Below are 20071 nucleotides of genomic sequence, written 5' to 3'. Positions count from 1 at the left end.
CACACAAACCTTGTATGTTTTCATTGTTGTGAATACAATATGTGAAGGTTAAAATTGTGACATTAAAATTGTACTGTTGTTAAAAGAATCGATAATCTTTAGGTGTACAAATACATTGAATTGTCCCCATACAGCCATTTTATGGAAAAAAAAAGTACCATGTATTACATGTTTGTGTTATTATTTCCAGAACAAATGCAATATAAACCGCAATATAAATATAAGACCTCCTTTTTTGCAAGACAATAAGCTGTCATAATTCCTCCCTGAAATGAGATTTATACATGTAGGACGTGACTTACAAACACATCGTTTCTCTCCGTCTACACGTTTTCGAATAAACTCTGGTGATCCTATTTAAATGTGTCCTTAATCAACTTTGCAGTATTAAAATAATACTGTGACGTACCATTAAACCTATACAACCTTTCCAAAAGAAATTCAGAGAAGGTGCTATTGTGCATTGTTTGTTACATGTTAAATATGTACGCAAAGTTTGAAGCAATTATGTTTTGGTACATCTGTATTCAGGGTGTATTCATTGTGTCAATTGTATTTTCCCATTCCTCTTTATTTATTTCACTGTTATTCCTAATAAAGAACTCTTAACGATCAGCGGCATCACTTGATTTACTGAACTGTAAATGTGGCCGAAGCCTAAATGGAGTCCCAATATATAAATTGGGAAATACACCACTCATATTTTTCATATGAGCTACATCCAGGACATGGAGATCCAAAACTGTGACATAAATTTCTATATGTCACTCGTGAGGAAAGCGATTTATTATTTTGATAAATTTGGGTACTGTTTGTTTGTGAATGTGTCTATATAATAAAAATAAAATTACATGTTGGCTTGAAGATATGAAGTGTATCTTCTTGTGTTGAAAAACTTGCATTTTTCAGACGAAATACATCACGGATCTGAATGACATATTTAAATAACATTGGCTGGTGTTGAGTGGTATATCAGATATATTCCATTCAGCTAGCATAATAGTGAATGAGTCAAATATGAGTTCACGCTCATGCTAACTGAATGGAATATATATGATATACCATGAACAAAAGCCAGCTAATAATAATAATAATAATAATAATATTATTATATATTCCTTTTGAGCGTTCAATGCATCTTTCTCTTTCAAACTTCTCTCAAAATCTTCCATATTTAACGAAGCAAACCTGGTGGTCATGTTTATTTATAAATTGTCACAGTCGCTCGCTAGCATGGAAGTTTTAAACCATATTCAGTGCTCATTCTCCATTGGGTAGAGTGGTGTAATACACGTAGGATAAGTGATATGCTAACAATATTGCATGCTATCAAACCAGATGAATGAAATCCATTAGAAGGGAATAGAATACATGTTTTTATTCCATCAAAAAAGTGTCCTGTATGTATAATAATTTGTGATATTTCACTCTGATGACACCACTCTCAGTGTTTTCCCACTGACTAGACATGTTGTGAAAATGGTGAACCGGTTCAAAATGAAAATTATTTTCATTAATTTGCATTTTTTTTTTTTTTTGGTGGATGTGTCCGTATAATATAAAGAACATTACACGGTGGCACGAAGATATGAAGTTTATCTTCTTGTGTTGAAAATGCTTTCACTCGTTCACTTCGCTCACTCATGAAATATGTTCATCCACTACCGTTCAAAAGTTTGGGGTCACTTTGAAATGTCCTTATTTTTGAAAGAAAAGCACTGTTCTTTTCAATGAAGATCACTTTAAACTAATCAGAAATCCACTCTATACATTGCTAATGTGGTAAATGACTATTCTAGCTGCAAATGTCTGGTTTTTGGTGCAATATCTCCATAGGTGTATAGAGGCCCATTTCCAGCAACTCTCACTCCAGTGTTCTAATGGTACAATGTGTTTGCTCATTGCCTCAGAAGGCTAATGGATGATTAGAAAACCCTTGTACAATCATGTTAGCACAGCTGAAAACAGTTGAGCTCTTTAGAGAAGCTATAAAACTGACCTTCCTTTGAGCAGATTGAGTTTCTGGAGCATCACATTTGTGGGGTCGATTAAATGCTCAAAATGGCCAGAAAAATGTCTTGACTATATTTTCTATTTATTTTACAACTTATGGTGGTAAATAAAAGTGTGACTTTTCATGGAAAACACAAAATTGTCTGGGTGACCCCAAACTTTTTGATTATAACTTTTTGGCCACACACACATATGTACACACTATATGGCCAAAAGTTTGTGGACATTTGATCACCACACCCAAACCTGTTACAGCTATGCTACTGTGCACAAAGTAAGGTCAAGTACCACATTGTTTGCTAAATTTGGAGTGGAAGAACTCGAGTGTCCTGTTGAACACCGAAAACCTTTGGGATGAACTGGAATGCTGAGTGCACCCCAGTCCCTCTTCCTTGACATCAGTGCCTGACCTCACTAATACTCTTGTGAATGAACACAAATCCCCACAGCCACACTCTAACATTTAGTGCATTCTAACATTAACAGTGGCGTTTATGAAACTGGAAAGGAAGATTAAATCTGGAACAGGATGTTGAACAAGCACATCCCGGTTGTGATGGTCAGGTGTCCACAAGCTTTTGGCCGTACAGTGGAGCTAGGTTTAGGATTGTTCATATAGATCAAACTTAGGCATGTTTCTATGCTTTTTGTCAGCTCTCTAATTATGGCAGTATGTACAGTAATTATTACTCAACATAAAAAAATATGATTTCAGAACACATTTCGGGTAATGTTAGCATTAATATGGAATAAAGTGAAGATTTTCTGCAATGCCGATAATTTAGCAACAAATGCATAAATAACACATCAGTTACAGTAATGTGGCAATCAGGTATTGTTCAACTTTTAAATGTTTTAGATTATAGTCTATACATTGTACTAATATTATTTCCATTTGTTTAAATTTCACTATATTCAGTATAATTTTACAGGATTTCACAGGATTCCATTCAAAAATAATGTGGTTTTGATCAGTTTTGCCATTCTGTTGTAGAAGCTGAGCGACAGAGCTGTTCTGGACCACTAGGTAGCAGCAGTGATTCACAGTTCATTTGCATGTTTGGTGGCTGCAGTTATACCATTCTTCTCCAAGACCTATACAATGACCACACCTAATCTACAATTCTGTAAACCTTACACTTCTTCAACAAGCAGAAATGGCAAAACCTCTCAAATACATATTGGCAGAATCTATCATGTTGAAACATTTTCTAAATTTTGAGACATTTTCTTCTTTTAGATTGGGTTTCGAGTTACTGTCTGAAGCAAAGCTTCAACTCTGCCTGGATGCAAGGACAGGGATTGAATCTTTCATCATTCATTCATTTTCAGTAACTGTGTTATCCTGCTTAGAGTCACGGTGGCTCCAGAGTCAATCATGGGATCTCTAGGCAAGTGATGGGAATACATTTTGATCACCAGTCCATTCCAGAGCACCCACCCACCCGCACACACCCACACACCCACACAACACACTCAAACTTAGGGGTAATTTAGAGAACAATTTAGGATTGACCCTGGAGCTGTGAGGAGGCAACCCTACTCCATACTGTCTCTAGAGGCTATATTGCAAAGCAATAACATCCATCCATCCATTATCCATAACCGCTTATCCTGTGCAGGGTCGTGGACAAGCTGGAGCCTATCCCAGCTGACTATGGGCGAGAGCTAGTGGGCTGGTTGCCAATCTGTTACAAGGCTAACATAGCGATGAACAGCCATTCACATTATTTAAAGTAGCTAGTTGACCTAATCTACATGTTTTTGGACTATGGGTGGAAACTCACGCAGGCCTGGGCAGAACATGCAAACACCACACAGAAATGCCCCAGTTAGCCACGAGGTTCGAACCCAGAACCTTCTTGCTGTGAGGTGACAGTGCTAAACTCTGCATCACCAAATGCAAAGCAATAACAATAAACTAAAAATGGCTCCCCCCCTTTAAACTTGTATATCCATTAAACTTCCAGGAGCTGTATCTCACTCGCATAACAGAGACACTTTGTATTAGTTTTGCTGTAGTTACTCAATAATTCATTGGGGCGTTGTGGCTCAGGTGGATAAGGCGCCATACCATAAATCCGGGGACCCGGGTTCGATTCTGGCCCGAGGTCATTTCCCGATCCCTCACCGTCTCTCTCTCCCGCTCATTTCCTGTCTCTACACTGTCCTATCCAATAATAAGGGTGAAAAAAGCCCCCCAAAATAATTCATTAATACTTCAAGATGCTGATTAAGAACTGAATAAAAGCCTATAGTGCAGCATCAGTAGCTCAGCTGTACTGTACTTTACTCTGTTTCAGGCAAGTATAAAGTCTCTTAGGCTTCTGGGTCAGAGGGTCAGAATAAAAAACTTGATGATTAATATATATATAAAGAAAATAAAAAAACAGGCAGAGGTAACAACTGAAGAGAAACTAATACAGAAAAACAAGAAACTTGGAAACAATACGAAGGAATAAATTAAAATCCTAACACAGTAAGGTAGTACAAAGGTAACAAGCATCAAGCAGCTTTGACTTTGGCAAAACATCACAAACCAGCTGGACAAAAAAACCCAACAATAATATACTGTATTTTCAGACTGATCACAAGGTCCAAGGGATCACAGTGATTGCAGGCTTGAGCAGAGCAGAGCTGGTGTTAAAGAAAAGGAAACCGAGCAATCAACAGTTTTGTTCTACCCTAATATTGACTCTCCAACAGAGAACAAGCGTCATCACACACTCTTAGAAAGGATGTGTTAAAAGTGACACAAACTGTGTTAAATTCTTATACATCAATGGGTGAGTTTTGGGACAATGCTTGTTGTGTTAATTTTGACACATTCACTATATAAATGGTTTGAACACAACGTATGTGTCAGAAGGTTAACGTGAACATGTGAAAACGTGTGTAATATTAACACAGTATGTGCTGTCCTTGGCTACACACATTGTGTTAAAAAATATGCCTCAAACCCTACATGAAAAAGTGTTATCTCTCATCTCATTATCTGTAGCCGCTTTATCCTGTTCTACAGGGTCGCCGGCAAGCTGGAGCCTATCCCAGCTGACTACGGGCGAGAGGCAGGGTACACCCTGGACAAGTCGCCAGGTCATCACAGGGCTGACACATAGACACAGACAACCATTCACACTCACATTCACACCTGCAGTCAATTTAGAGTCACCAGTTAACCTAACCTGCATGTCTTTGGACTGTGGGGGAAACCGGAGCACCCGGAGGAAACCCACGCGGACACGGGGAGAACATGCAAACTCCACACAGAAAGGCCTTCGCCAGCCACGGGGCTCGAACCCAGACCTTCTTGCTGTGAGGCGACAGCTCTAACCACTACACCACCGTGCCGCCCTGAAAAAGTGTTATTTGACACAAAATTACTTTATGACATCCATCCATCCAGCAGTAGGTGCTCAAGAAGGCAACTGGACTTGCTTGAAATTCTTGAAGATGCTTCACCTCTCATCCGAAAGGCTGCTTCAGTTCTGTCTGACTAGTGGGGAGTTCCAGGTATTTATCCTCTAGTGGACCAAAAACAAACCTAAGGAGAGTCATTGAGGTTGCATGGGTCGTTGACACTGTCAGTCATCCTGAAGGTGTTAGGGTTCACCACCACACAGTTCACACCCGGTCTCCAGGGACCCTAACACCTACAGGATGACTGAGCATGTCAACGACCAATGTAACCTAAATGACTCTCCTTAGGTTTGTTTTTGGTCCACTAGAGGATAAATACCTGGAACTCCCCACTAGTCAAATAGAACTGAAGAAGCCTTTCGGATGAGAAGTGAAACGTCTTCAAGAATTTCAAGCAAGTCCAGTTGTCTTCTTGAGCACTTACGGTTTATGATGACCTGGATGACTGAGAACCTTCCAGCCATTATCTGTAACCGCTTAACCTGTGCAGGGTTGCAGGCAAGCTGGAGCCTACCCCAGCTGACTATGGGTGAGAGGCGGGGGTACACCCTGGACAAGTCGCCAGGTCATCGCAGGGCTGACACATAGAGACAAACAACCATTCACACTCACATTCACACCTACGGTCAATTTAGAGTCACCAATTAACCTAACCTGCATGTCTTTGGACTGTGGGGGAAACCGGAGCACCCAGAGGAAACCCACACGGACACGAGGAGAACATGCAAACTCCTAGTTTATGACAATAATACACTATTTATGAATTCAACACATTTATTATCAAGAAGTATTAACAACAAGATTCACAGAAATCAAACTGCAGAATATAACAATACAAATTTATACAATCACATTTCTTAGAGTTTATATAGTTATATAGTTATATACATATATATAAATGAGTTGCTTATGCATACTGGTGGTTCATATACACAAATTTACAAATGTGACAAATGGGACCACTGATTTGTCTGAGGGTACTGATTAATTTTCTATAACAGCATGGCTCGATATGGATGACTGATGGATTGATGTGAATATGCTTCCTCAGTATGCTATCATTTCTCTAGTAACAGCTTATTCATCATGGCTTAATCTAAACTATATAATAAACACATCTAAAAATGGGTTGTTATGTAATAAAGATATTTAGTGTAAATACAGAGGTGACAACAGAAAATTGCACGCGCTGATTGGTCGGGAAATTCAGACTATTTCTCGATAATCACCTTGAGCGATTCGGCAAAATGGCGGCCAGTTGCTCTGTCACCATCAGAGAGGAAGAATTATAAATTATGAAAGAAAATGCTGTTCCTAAAATCACTAAAGATGCTATATAGTTTGGTCTAAAACTATTCAAAGATCAGGTGGAATTGTGATTTATTTTATCAATTTCAAAACAAAGTACGGTATTTTATGTGACTTGCATAGATGAGTGACATAAGTCTGCGTGCATAACGTTTGCATTCTGCTTTTAAAGGTTGAAATAAATGATTAAAAAAAGATTTATTTTTATTTTTTTAAATAATCACCTGTGCATTTTTTACTAAAACAGTTATCCGCCTCAGCCTCAATAAATATTGATGAATAATAACCTCGACTTCATCTCAGTTATTATTCACAGACATTCACTTCACCTTCCGTGAATAATTGTTAAATAATCATTGCTATGGTGAAGATTTCTGTTCGCAAAAATAACATAAATTTAAGATTTATGGAAGGGCTTCCCTGTGCCAATGCTAAGTAGCAGCAATGAGAAAATCTTCAGGATGGAGGACTATGCCCTTTCGAGCTTGTCAGTAACAAGCTCTTTGTTCCCAATTTTTTAACTTAACAAGGTCATAACATCTTTCATGGGTTTCCTACAACATTAAATGTACTTAGAAATTGATTTAAAAGTATAATGTGTCATTCTTTAATGAATAAAAATGTAAGTGTTCACAAATTGCTGTGGTTTTTCAGGAAGAAAACACTTCAGGACATGCTGTTATAGTAAATTAATAAATTTTGTGTTGTAATGGTCACTTAAGTAGCATCACATCATGCCATCATTAATCATTTTCCTACAATAGCACTCTTCATCATGTTTTATCTTTTAGTTTCACTATCACTGTGTTTCTTAAGAAATATGAAAGTTCGAGAAGATCAGAGAAGCTTACATGAAATGTTTAGATAAAATGAAAAGTGATCAGGGGTTTCCCAAAAGCCTCTTAATATTAAGAGCTTCTTTAATTGCCTCTTAAGAATGTGGTTTTCCCAAACACCATCGTAGCCAAAGCGGTACTTTAGTTTGCTCTTAAAGTGTATGTAATGCCTTATCGTAACGTTTTAAAATGAATATCTATCATTACTAATGACCAAAATGAATTAATAAAGCAGAGGGGAAAATAATATTAATTATTTGTTATTTTATTTTCAAGCACAAAACTATCGATAAATTGTGGCATTTGGATCCCGGAAAAAGGCAGCCTTGCCTCAGGGCTAATCTTGCATGACATCATGCGTGGAACCCTGGTTATCTGGATCATTTTGGTTCATCTGACTCTGTGCTTGTTTACTCACTGAAATTGGATATTGCTTATGGAATCTTACAAAAATAATGATGGGAAAGTGCTGCGTTGTGTTTGGATGTTCAAATCCATATACAACAAGACATTCAGTTCATGAATTTCCGAGAAATGACACTAATCTAAAGTGACAGTGGGTGAGGACTGTGCAAACGAAGCGGGCAGATTTCGTGTTGCCTACTAATAATAAATCTGATTCATGAAGTGTTCATCACCACCAGAATGACCACATGGGAATTATTGGAGCAAAAAGAAACCCATTGATTTAATAAATTATATTTGATCTGACATTTGGACAGTTTGTTGATTCCTTTATTATCTCACACACACACACACACACACACACACACACACACACACACACACACACACACACACACACACACACACAGTGCACCAGACATAGGATTATGAGCAACATTTACATGCTCGCAACATCTGATCTTATCATATCTGATGAATTTAACAGGAAGAAAAATGCGCTGGGCGGCACGGTGGTGTAGTGGTTAGCGCTGTCGCCTCACAGCAAGAAGGTCTTGGGTTCGAGCCCCATGGCCGTTGAGGGCCTTTCTGTGCGGAGTTTGCGTGTTCTCCCCGTGTCCGCGTGGGTTTCCTCCGGGTGCTCCGGTTTCCCCCACAGTCCAAAGACATGCAGGTTAGGTTAACTGGTGACTCTAAATTGACCGTAGGTGTGAATGTGAGTGTGAATGGTTGTCTGTGTCTATGTGTCAGCCCTGTGATGACCTGGCGACTTGTCCAGGGTGTACCCCGCCTTTCGCCCGTAGTCAGCTGGGATAGGCTCCAGCTTGCCTGCGACCCTGTAGAACAGGATAAAGCGACTAGAGTTAATGAGATGAGATGAGAAAAATGCGCACTTGCAATCATGATCATTAATTATTAACTGAAACGTGTGAAATGCTCTCAGATTGCAATATTGCAAAACTCGATTTGTTTTTAGTTTTGCTCAGGAAAACATGATGAAAGGTAACCACCGTGTTCTGCACATCTATCTATCTATCTATCTATCTATCTATCTATCTATCTATCTATCTATCTATCTATCTATCTATCTATCTATCTATCTATCTATCTATCTATCTATCTATCTATCTATCTATCTATCTATCTACAACCCCGATTCCAAAAAAGTTGGGACAAAGTACAAATTGTAAATAAAAACGGAATGCAATAATTTACAAATCTTAAAAACTGCAATAGAACATAGACAACATATCAAATGTCGAAAGTGAGACATTTTGAAATTTCATGCCAAATATTGACTCATTTGAAATTTCATGACAGCAACACATCTCAAAAAGTTGGGACAGGGGCAATAAGAGGCTGGAAAAGTTAAAGGTACAAAAAAGGAACAGCTGGAGGACCAAATTGCAACTCATTAGGTCAATTGGCAATAGGTCATTAACATGACTGGGTATAAAAAGAGCATCTTGGAGTGGCAGCGGCTCTCAGAAGTAAAGATGGGAAGAGGATCACCAATCCCCCTAATTCTGCGCCGACAAATAGTGGAGCAATATCAGAAAGGAGTTCAACAGTGTAAAATTGCAAAGAGTTTGAACATATCATCATCTACAGTGCATAATATCATCATAAGATTCAGAGAATCTAAAAGAATCTCTGTGCGTAAGGGTCAAGGCCGGAAAACCATACTGGGTGCCCGTGATCTTCGGGCTCTTAGACGGCACTGCATCACATACAGGCATGCTTCTGTATTGGAAATCACAAAATGGGCTCAGGAATATTTCCAGAGAACATTATCTGTGAACTCAATTCACCGTGCCATCCGCCGTTGCCAGCTAAAACTCTATAGTTCAAAGAAGAAGCCGTATCTAAACATGATCCAGAAGCACAGATGTCTTCTCTGGGCCAAGGCTCATTTAAAATGGACTGTGGCAAAGTGGAAAACTGTTCTGTGGTCAGACGAATCAAAATTTGAAATTCTTTATGGAAATCAGGGACGCCGTGTTATTCGGACTAAAGAGGAGAAGGACGACCCAAGTTGTTATCGGCGCTCAGTTCAGAAGCCTGCATCTCTGATGGTATGGGGTTGCATTAGTGCATGTGGCATGGGCAGCTTACACATCTGGAAAGACACCATCAATGCCGAAAGGTATATCCAGGTTCTAGAGCAACATATGCTCCCATCCAGACGACGTCTCTTTCAGGGAAGACCTTGCATTTTCCAACATGACAATGCCAAACCACATACTGCATCAATTACAGCATCATGGCTGCGTAGAAGAGGGGTCCGGGTACTGAACTGGCCAGCCTGCAGTCCAGATCTTTCACCCATAGAAAACATTTGGCGCATCATAAAACAGAAAATACGACAAAAAAGACCTAAGACAGTTGAGCAACTAGAATCCTACATTAGACAAGAATGGGTTAACATTCCTATCCCTAAACTTGAGCAACTTGTCTCCTCAGTCCCCAGACGTTTACAGACTGTTGTAAAGAGAAAAGGGGATGTCTCACAGTGGTAAACATGGCCTTGTCCCAACTTTTTTGAGATGTGTTGTTGTCATGAAATTTAAAATCACCTAATTTTTCTTTTTAAATGATACATTTTCTCAGTTTAAACATTTGATATATCATCTATGTTCTATTCTGAATAAAATATGGAATTTTGAAACTTCCACATCATTGCATTCCGTTTTTATTTACAATTTGTACTTTGTCCCAACTTTTTTGGAATCGGGGTTCTATCTATCTATCTATCTATCTATCTATCTATCTATCTATCTATCTATCTATCTATCTATCTATCTATCTATCTATCTCCCACACTACAGAGGAAGACTGTCATGAACTGAGTGAACTGGCATCTGTTTCTTGTCTCGGGGGCTCGAAAAGGTAACCATTTACTCCGGAATATCTTTGATAATCATCTGCCACTTCATCCAACATATAAGAATCCCAATCATTATCAGGATTCTCTCCAAAATGTGATTCCATATCGAGACTGGTCTCACCACTGTTGTGCACATGAACGAAACTGATACCTGAATTGTTACACGTGTGATGTCACGCACCCCTTTGGGATCTTCCGGATCAGTCTCGGCAGATTCCATGAAAATCAGCTGATCTTATCGATTTTCCATCAATTTATGGCCTTTTGGATCAGCTGTGGTTTGAAAACACATAGTCAATCAACGTAATGATTGTTGCTTTGTACAAGGAAAAAAGTGGGGTTTAGGGACATTACATTCACTTTAAGTTACGATGGACCTGGATCACTCTTTAACACCTCACCTCATCATCACCTCATTGACTAGATTTAGCAACTACTCATGCCTTTAGCGAGGACATGCACTGCAAAGAAGCTCTTAGCAAAGTTGCTCTTAAGAGTCCTTCTTAGAAATGTGTTTGGGAAAATCATGTGCAGAGACAACGTTCATTGCTTAACAGTGTCTTTAAACTCCTTCTTTAGCCCTAAAATGCAGCATTATCAGGAAACCCACCCCTGACCCTTAAAAAAATTTAAAGAATAGCAGCTTGTATTTTATTGCATGCCCTTTACTATTTAATGAAGGCTGTTAGATTAATAACTTGTTATTTAACTGTAGCTACACATACTGACATGGTACTATAAATGCACAACCTGGACAACAAAATTAGATTTATAAAATTATACAGTCCCCTTCAAAGCTATTGGAACAGCAAAGCCAGTTCTTGTGTTTTTGTTCAACACGGAAGACATTTGGGTTTGAGATTGAAAGATGAATATGAGACAATAGATCATAATTGCAACTTTAATTTCCTGATACTGACATCTAGTGCTTAGTGTGTCCACCTCCTGACCCGACCGTGAGTAGAACTCACGGTCTCCTGGTCAAGAGGCGGACACACTAAGCACTAGGCCAATTTGCAGTCCAAGCTAAAAAGTAAATAACACATAATACATGGTTGCAGTGGGACGACCCACTGACATCACAAACCTGTTCTGCCCTGTCCTCTGGAGACTGTTGGTGATGTCACTGACTGTTCCATCCATCCATCCATCCATCCATCCATCCATCCATCCATTATCCATAACCGCTTATCCTGTTCAGGGTCGCGGACAAGCTGGAGCCTATCCCAGCTGACAGTGGGCGAGAGACAGGGTACACCCTGGACAAGTCGCCAGATCATTACAGGTCTGACACATAGAGACAAACAACCATTCACACTCTCATTCACACTGATAGTCAATTTAGAGCCACCAATTAGCCTAACCTGCATGTCTTTGGACTGTGGGGGAAACCGGAGCATCCAGAGGAAACCCAGGCAGTCATGGGGAGAACATTCCAACTCCACACAGAAAGGCCCACATTGACTACTGGGCTCAAACCCAGACCCTTCTTGCTGTGAGGTAAGAGCTCAAAGGCAACGGTCAGTAACGGCGGCACGGTGGTGTAGTGGTTAGCGAACCACTACACCACCGTGCCACCGTCACTGACCATTGCCTTTGGGTTTTTTTCTTCACAGCTCTCACAGTGTATCTGTCATCAACTGCTGTTGTTTTCCTTGGTCAACCTCTTGGATGTCTGGTTGTTCGTATACCAGTGGCTTCTTCCTTTTTTCAGGACATTGTAAATTGTTGTCTTGGCTATGTCCAATGTTTACACAAAGGCTCTCATTGATTTTCCTGCTTTTCTCAGCTTCACCATGACTTGAGTTTTTCCCCATTGACAGCTCTCTGGTCTTCATGCTGGTTTATCCTTTTTAACAACAACAACAACCAAAGCAGTCTTCACAGGTGAAACCCAGGGCTGAAACCAAAAGTAGACAATCAAAGCTATTAAATGTTTAAATCATCAGTGTATCAGGGCATAACTAGGTAGCAAGAAACACCTGTCAGTCATATGTTCCAATATTTATGATCACTTGAAAAATGGATGGGTTAAACAAAAGGTACTGGTGCCATGTTTTAATTTGTTTCATTGTTTAATAATCTAAATTCTGATTTGTCATGTCATACTCATCTTTTGATATCAAAACCAAATGTTTTCAATGTATAGCAAAAACAAAAGATCCAGCTTTGTTCTTCCAATATTTTCAGAGGGGAATGTATATTAATGAGAGATGATTTTCAGGATAAATTCGTACTCATTAGCAGAACCTTTATTGCACATTATCACAATTTATAATGCATTTATTAGTCATTTTCACACAACAAATAATCAATTATTAACCAGTACAAGTGTTTATGAATAAAGTCTAATTCATAGTGAATAAACCATTTACATTTATTGAGCAATGAATAAGCCCATAATTAACCCCTAATAGATATTGATATACTTTTGTATTGGTTCAATATTGATATGTTCTAATTATAGTTAATTCTCAGTCATCTATACCTTCTTTGAGTTAATGAAGAAGAAGAAGAAGAGGAAGAAGAAGAAGAAGAAGAAGAAGAAGAAGAAGAAGAAGAAGCCTTTATTTGTCACATGTACAATCAAGCACAGTGAAATTCCTCCTCTGCACTGAACCCATCTGAAGCAGTGAACGCATGCATGCACACGTGAACAATGAGCACACATACATACCCAGAGCAGTGGGCAGCTATGCTACAGTGCCCTGGGGAGCAGTTGGGGGTCAGGTGCCTTGCTCAAGAGCACTTCAGCCATGATACAGAGTGAGGGGTAAGTGCTGTTCATTCATTCAACTTCCCTCACATTTTTCCTGCTGGTCCTGGAAATCAAATTGGCAACCCTTTGGGCCCAAGGCTGCTTCTCTAACCTTCTCTAATCATGATTTTAGCTTCAGGCGTTCAACTTTTGCATGCACTCAGAAGGTAAAATCCATTTAATTTGATGGAAAACACTAATGTGACTCATGGCGAGTCATAAGATGTTTCAGTATGTTTCTGCTTCAGGCTTCAAAATGAGTTTAAAACGGTTGTAATTGATACGAACAAAAATGACCAAGTGAGATTCTTTTGAGTTTTGTGCAGACTTTATACTGAGATTCAGTGTCACAAGAAAACACTGAGACACTAGACTTGTTAAGCTAATTTATCCCTGTAAGAATGTGTACGTTCTGGTTATGAGCACAAAAATCTCACAAGTTTTACATTGTTTATTTGAGGCCAGTTTACACTGTGCAACTGTCGCCAAAATCTCTACAGAGGTTGCTTAGCTTCTATGCCTGTGCATTAGGATAAATAGATCTCTAGAAACCCTGTTAATTAAGCGGATTTTCCCTAGTTTATGTAAGTAAAGACAGCATATTTGTAGAAGAGGCAGTAAAGCACAGTGGATGCCATCAGACATCTGAAAGACTATGTGCACTATTTCTGTCAGTTTATGACATAATAAAAACAATGTGAGTAGAAGTTTATATTTTATGGACAGGCAAATATGTGTCATACAATTAGTTGGAAAAAAAAAACCTGCAGGAGATGACCCTATTATGCTCCACGCAAGCCCTGTTTGGAGGAGTGTTGAAGAAGCAATTTGGAGACACTTAATATTCACATCCAGCCCTCACAATTTGCAAGTGCACCTTTGTTCAATGCAACCTTCTGTGCTCTCTGACTCAGCTTCAAGAGACACAATAGGAATGAGCAAGAGAACGCCAGGTGAACACGGGTGAAAAAAAAAACCAGGAAGAGTTGATAGCTGGCTGAAGGACTAATGTGCAGCTCATTAGGGCATAATTGTATGAAGGTGTTTGGGTACACATTGCTCCAGCAAGCATGAGAACCTGACACATGCTGGTGATTTCTTCAATGCATGTTCATATGACCCAGTTTTGATGTGCAGCTACACAGGCATGATGGCAATTCCAAACCTGGGGAATTTTTAACGAGCTGTCATTCCTGTTCTGTCTCTAGCTTTATTGAATTTTTTCTGAAATGGTTGCTGACATCTTTATGCATGCAAGAAATATGGAAGAGAGCACACAGAGAGGCAAGATGCGTGAGCTTGTTAGTTGCATGAGACTCAGATTGCCAGCTGGCAGTTATTAGAAAAATAACTGAATTATTTCATCCAGTGGTAATAATAGTGTGTGTGTGTGTGTGTGTGTGCATAAAGGGTACAATCCATTTTTTTTTATTTCCGCAGAATTTTTGTTGACTGATTTCAAGTATATGATCTGTGGGATTTGTTCTTTTCTTTGGCTCAGGAAAAACAACAACAACAACAACAACAACAACAACAACAACAACAACAACAAAAGAACATGTATAACGAAACAGTCCAATACGAATGAATAAGCTGTGGCTTAGCTGATGAACAGATAGAGACGTCCTTTGTGCTGCAAATATATAAATAGATTCTGGCTCATCCATATATAAAGCACATCGCTTTATATCTGCTTCCTCTTGGGGTTGTGAGTGAATGCCACAAAATCCATAAATAATGCAGCCGTTTATGTTTTCTCACTACTGAAGGTGGTACAGTGAAGCGCTTCTGTATTATTAGGTTTGTGCCTGTGTGTGTGTGAGTGTGAGAACTGTGACTGTGTGAGTTTATGCTGCATTTATTTCCAACAATTTGTCATTTAAATGTACAGCTCAGTTGTGTAAAGAAGCATTCAGGAAAAAAAGGCTGTTTAACATTTACTTAGAACTCAAAGAGTAGAGCTCAAAGCATCTCTGAGATGTGAGAAGCGAGTTGTAATATTGTAGTTGATGCTGTTAGAGTCTTATTAGGTCTCGAGTGAATCCACTGTGTGTTTGCCTTTTCCCAATACTTGCCGCAGTCTCAACATGGGCTGAGATATCTAAAGTAAGATTAATCATGCATGAGATCTTAACATGACTTCTGTGAGACAACCAAAGTGTTTTTCAAAGTGTAGGCTGATCACACCTACTAGAGAATTGCAAGAGCACTGGTGCATGAATGCGATAAACACTGGTAAACACAAATCCTCTACTGCCCTGTCATACAAGGTGTCCCTCAAAGATCAGTCTTCAGTTCTGTCCTTTTTATATTCTATTGATTTAGCTCTTCATCCCAACTTGCTAACTGAGTGAACTGAACTTTATTATCTTTCTTAAACTAACTCCTTGCTCTCTAACATTGCAGAATTTTCAGTTGATGTGGACTCTTAGATTTTCTACAATGTTCACAATCTTGTTATAATATTTGACAACACATTTGCATTTGAACCCATACATTAGACCACTCAAAAATTATTTTTAGCTGCTCTGCAGTTGCCTGGTTTTGACTCTTAGTTTGAAAGCTACTTGAAACCCTGGTTAATGCTTCCTTTAATAACCTCATGCTTTAATCACTGTAATTCCCTCAAGTTTGGAAACTTTGCTAAGAACTAAACTGGCTCCAATATATCCAAATTTCAGCTGCTAGAGTCCTTACTCATACCAAATGTTCTGCACACATCACTACAACTATTACACTCGTTAATTCTTTCACAGATAAGCACTATATAACCTCACCTTGACTCTCAGATCCAACAGTACTGCTCTACAGCCAAAGATCAGACTGACATCAATGGAGGGCCGATGTTTTTGGTGATTTTTAGTCCAAATGTGCTTTTTCCTTTCTTCATCCCATTGTTGTTTTTGTACAACAGAATAGAATCGAATACCTTTATTGTCATTGTATAATTGCATTGAATACAGTGCATGACATTGTTGTCTGAATAGAGAATATGAATGTAACATAAATAATAGAATACTGTACTCACGTGTTTCTCAACCATTGGGCCATGGTCCATTAGTGGGCCGCGAAGCACCATCTAGTGGGCCGCGAATTGTTTTTCAAGTTGAAGTTAATTTTTTACTTGTAGTCGGGTACAACTGCTGGGTTGCATCCCATGTTCGATTCATTAAGTTACAGTCACACTACAGCTCGCGATGCTTTGCAGTGGGTTATCAAAGAAAATGAGGCATTTCGATGGCGATATACATGTGAGCTAAAAGTTGTGGTCAGACAGAAGGTGAACACTTTACTGTCACACCTTTGCGCGCTTGAGTCTGGTGCAGCTCGAGCGGCCGTGCTCACTTTGTGCACGTGCTTGGGACCCAGTCATTATGGGAAACACCTGATACTGATTTGAGCACAATCAGCACGTGCAGATACGGACGTTGTTTGCACAGAGGCTTTATCATTATCACGGTCACGTTTGTTTCTAGCCATGTTTATAATGCTGTTTAAATACTCTGCTTTATGCTTCTGCTTTCTGTTTTGCATTTGTAAATATCACGCCTGCTAATGAACACTCTTCCTGCACTTAAATCCGTCTACCGCCATCTATCTTGTAGTGTTCTGATCCCCAGATCTTTAACCCAGCCACATATAAAAAGTTGTTCTCCTCCATGCTCTTCCAGGTTTTCATCTGTGTGTCCGTGTAGAATGATGTCTGCAGCATCTCGGGGAGCTCAACGGATGGATAATTTTCCAACTCATAATGAATGAATGAATAATTTTATTTAAACATGATAAGTTGATCAGCAGAGCTGGTGGGGTCGTGCATGTACAGCTACAAATAATTACAAATAGAAAAGACTAAAAATATACACAATCTTTGAAAAACCTTAAAATCTGTTGATTATCTGTTAATTATCTTCACATTCATTAATAGTATGCATAACTATTGTCTTTGTATTTAGGTATGGCTACAACAGGATCAAACTTCATTCTACTAATGTCAAATTTAGCTAGTAAATTTTTCTTTCATAGGAAAAATCCTTCTTTGTTAGCATGTAAGGATCTAATCCCAGTGAGTGGTTTCTATATCCACTTCTTTTGAGTGTATTTCTTGGTTTTAATAACTTGCTTGTTTGCTGTACAGAAACATGGCAATGAATTCTTGTGTTAATTGAGCAGACTCCACTTTTGGATCATTAATCCCTTTTGAGTGAGAATGGCCTGCATGCATGGTTTGGCTTCTGGCACATCCATAAAGGTTTTTTTTTTAAATAATTTATATTTTATTGGTGTTTTCTGTATATGATGATTGATATACATAATTTCCTGTTATTCCAGTATGAAAAACAGAAAAATAACTGAGATAAAGAAAAACAGAAAGAGAAGGAAAAAAAACTACAAACAAATACAACACAATAACACAAAACAGGGAGTAATAATTCACATACATGTACTATATATTCAATAAAGTAAAGAAATACATTCAGGCCATTTGGCTGTGACATAATTATACCATTTTAACCAGTATTTCAGAAAAGTTTCCATTCTTTGATTGACATGAGCTGTAATATGTTCCATATATCTCCATACACTGATCATAGGGCACTCTGGTAGTAACCACATCTTGGTAATGGTCTTTTTACTGGCCACCAACATTATATTCATTAGATATTTGTCCCCTTTCAGCCAGCTTTGGGGTATACATCCAAAATATAGTCTTAAAGTCCAAAGGAATGTCTTCTCGAAAAATGTCTTGTATAGCATTATGTATCTCCTTCCAAAAGTCTTTAAAGGTCCCATGGCATGAAATTTTCACTTTCTGAGGTTTTTTAATGTTAAAATGAGTTCCTCTGACCTTCTTAAGTCACCCCAGTGGCTAGAAATGTCATAATGTGTAAACCAAACTATGTCCACCCTTTGTCAACATTTGAGAATGGCGCGTCAAAATGGCGCGTTGATAGGCTCTTCCCTTTACTACGTCAGCAAGGGAGATGATCCCCACGCCCCCCCCCCCCCCCGGATTCCCACCCACTGTATGGATTGCCCGCCCAGCTCAAAAGTTGCCACCATAGATACGTCACTTCAATTTTGTAGTGAGGAGACCATAGAGGACACAACAACATGGCACCACCTAAGCAAGCGAAACATGGAAATTGCGCTGTACATGGATGTGACAACACAGAAAGGAGTCTGTTTTTACTGCCGACGGGAGAGCCCCTGAAGACGCAGTGGCTTAATTTTATTTACTCCAATAATACGCCGTCGAGTCTACCTAAGACGGTGTATGTTTGTCGGAAGCATTTTCCTGATGAATGTTTCCACAACTTGGGACAGTACAGGACAGGTTTTGCACATCAACTGTCACTGAAGCCTGGGTCCGTACCAAGCATCCCTGCCGCATCAGCCACAAACACCGAACAAGTAAGTGTATAACTGTTAAGTTGTTTTGCTGTGTTTTAAAATCGGTGCGTTAGCCTTGCAATGGCTACATTAGCTGTGCAGCTAACTGCTTCCTGCAGTTAGCCAGGTACTCTGCGCTACAAAACCAGGGTCGGACTCTGGGTCAAAAGCGAAAGCTTGGACTGTTGCTTGACCTGCCATTGCTACTGTTCACACACAGGTAGCATGCCCGCAGCTTGGTCAAGCCCCTCCCCCTCCCCCCATGGCCCGCCCCCATCCTCTACTCTTCCCCGCCTCCATGCTTCTCATTAGCAAAACGACGCACTGGGAAAAGGGCTGAAATGGGGCTTTCTCCCAGGAGGCTATATCTACGTGCTGAGGGTTCATTTCGAGAAAGGCTGCGGATATAACATCCGGAAACCTCCACGAGCCCGTTTAAAGCATCAACAAACCACCATGCCATGGGTCCTTTAATCTTGGGGCAGTCCCAAAAAATGTGATAATGGTTCACACATAGTTGACCACATTTTCTCCAGCAAACAGAGATATTATCACTATAATGAGATGTCTGAGATGGTGTTATAAAGTATCTTATGAAGTTTTTCCAGTTAAACTCTCGCCAGGTCATTGAGCTAGTACAATTCCAATTGGTATCGCCATATTATTGTCCATTCCTCCTCAGATATATCCATCCCAGATTCCCTTTCCCATTTTGTTTTAACATATGCTGTAGAATGAGTTTTAAGATCTAATAGGTGCTTATATGTGGCTGATATTATCCCTTTACTAAGATCTGATCTATATGCTCTTCTAAACAATTCTAAGAGGCTGGAGTTTGCCTCTGTTACATTTTTAATCTTTATGTTGACATAGTGTCACAACTGCAGATACCTAAAGAAATCCTGCTTCTCCAATAGGTGATTTTCCTGAAGCATCTCAAAACTACAGAGTATATTTCCCTTCATAAGATTACTTAAAGCTGTTATTCCATTAGTTCTCCATTTTTTAAATCTAGTATCCATTTTATTTGGTGCAAAGTCTGAGTCATATGCA

The sequence above is a fragment of the Neoarius graeffei genome, chromosome 9, assembly GCF_027579695.1.
Source record: "Neoarius graeffei isolate fNeoGra1 chromosome 9, fNeoGra1.pri, whole genome shotgun sequence".
NCBI lineage: Eukaryota > Metazoa > Chordata > Actinopteri > Siluriformes > Ariidae > Neoarius > Neoarius graeffei.
This window is presented reverse-complemented; position numbering follows the sequence as displayed.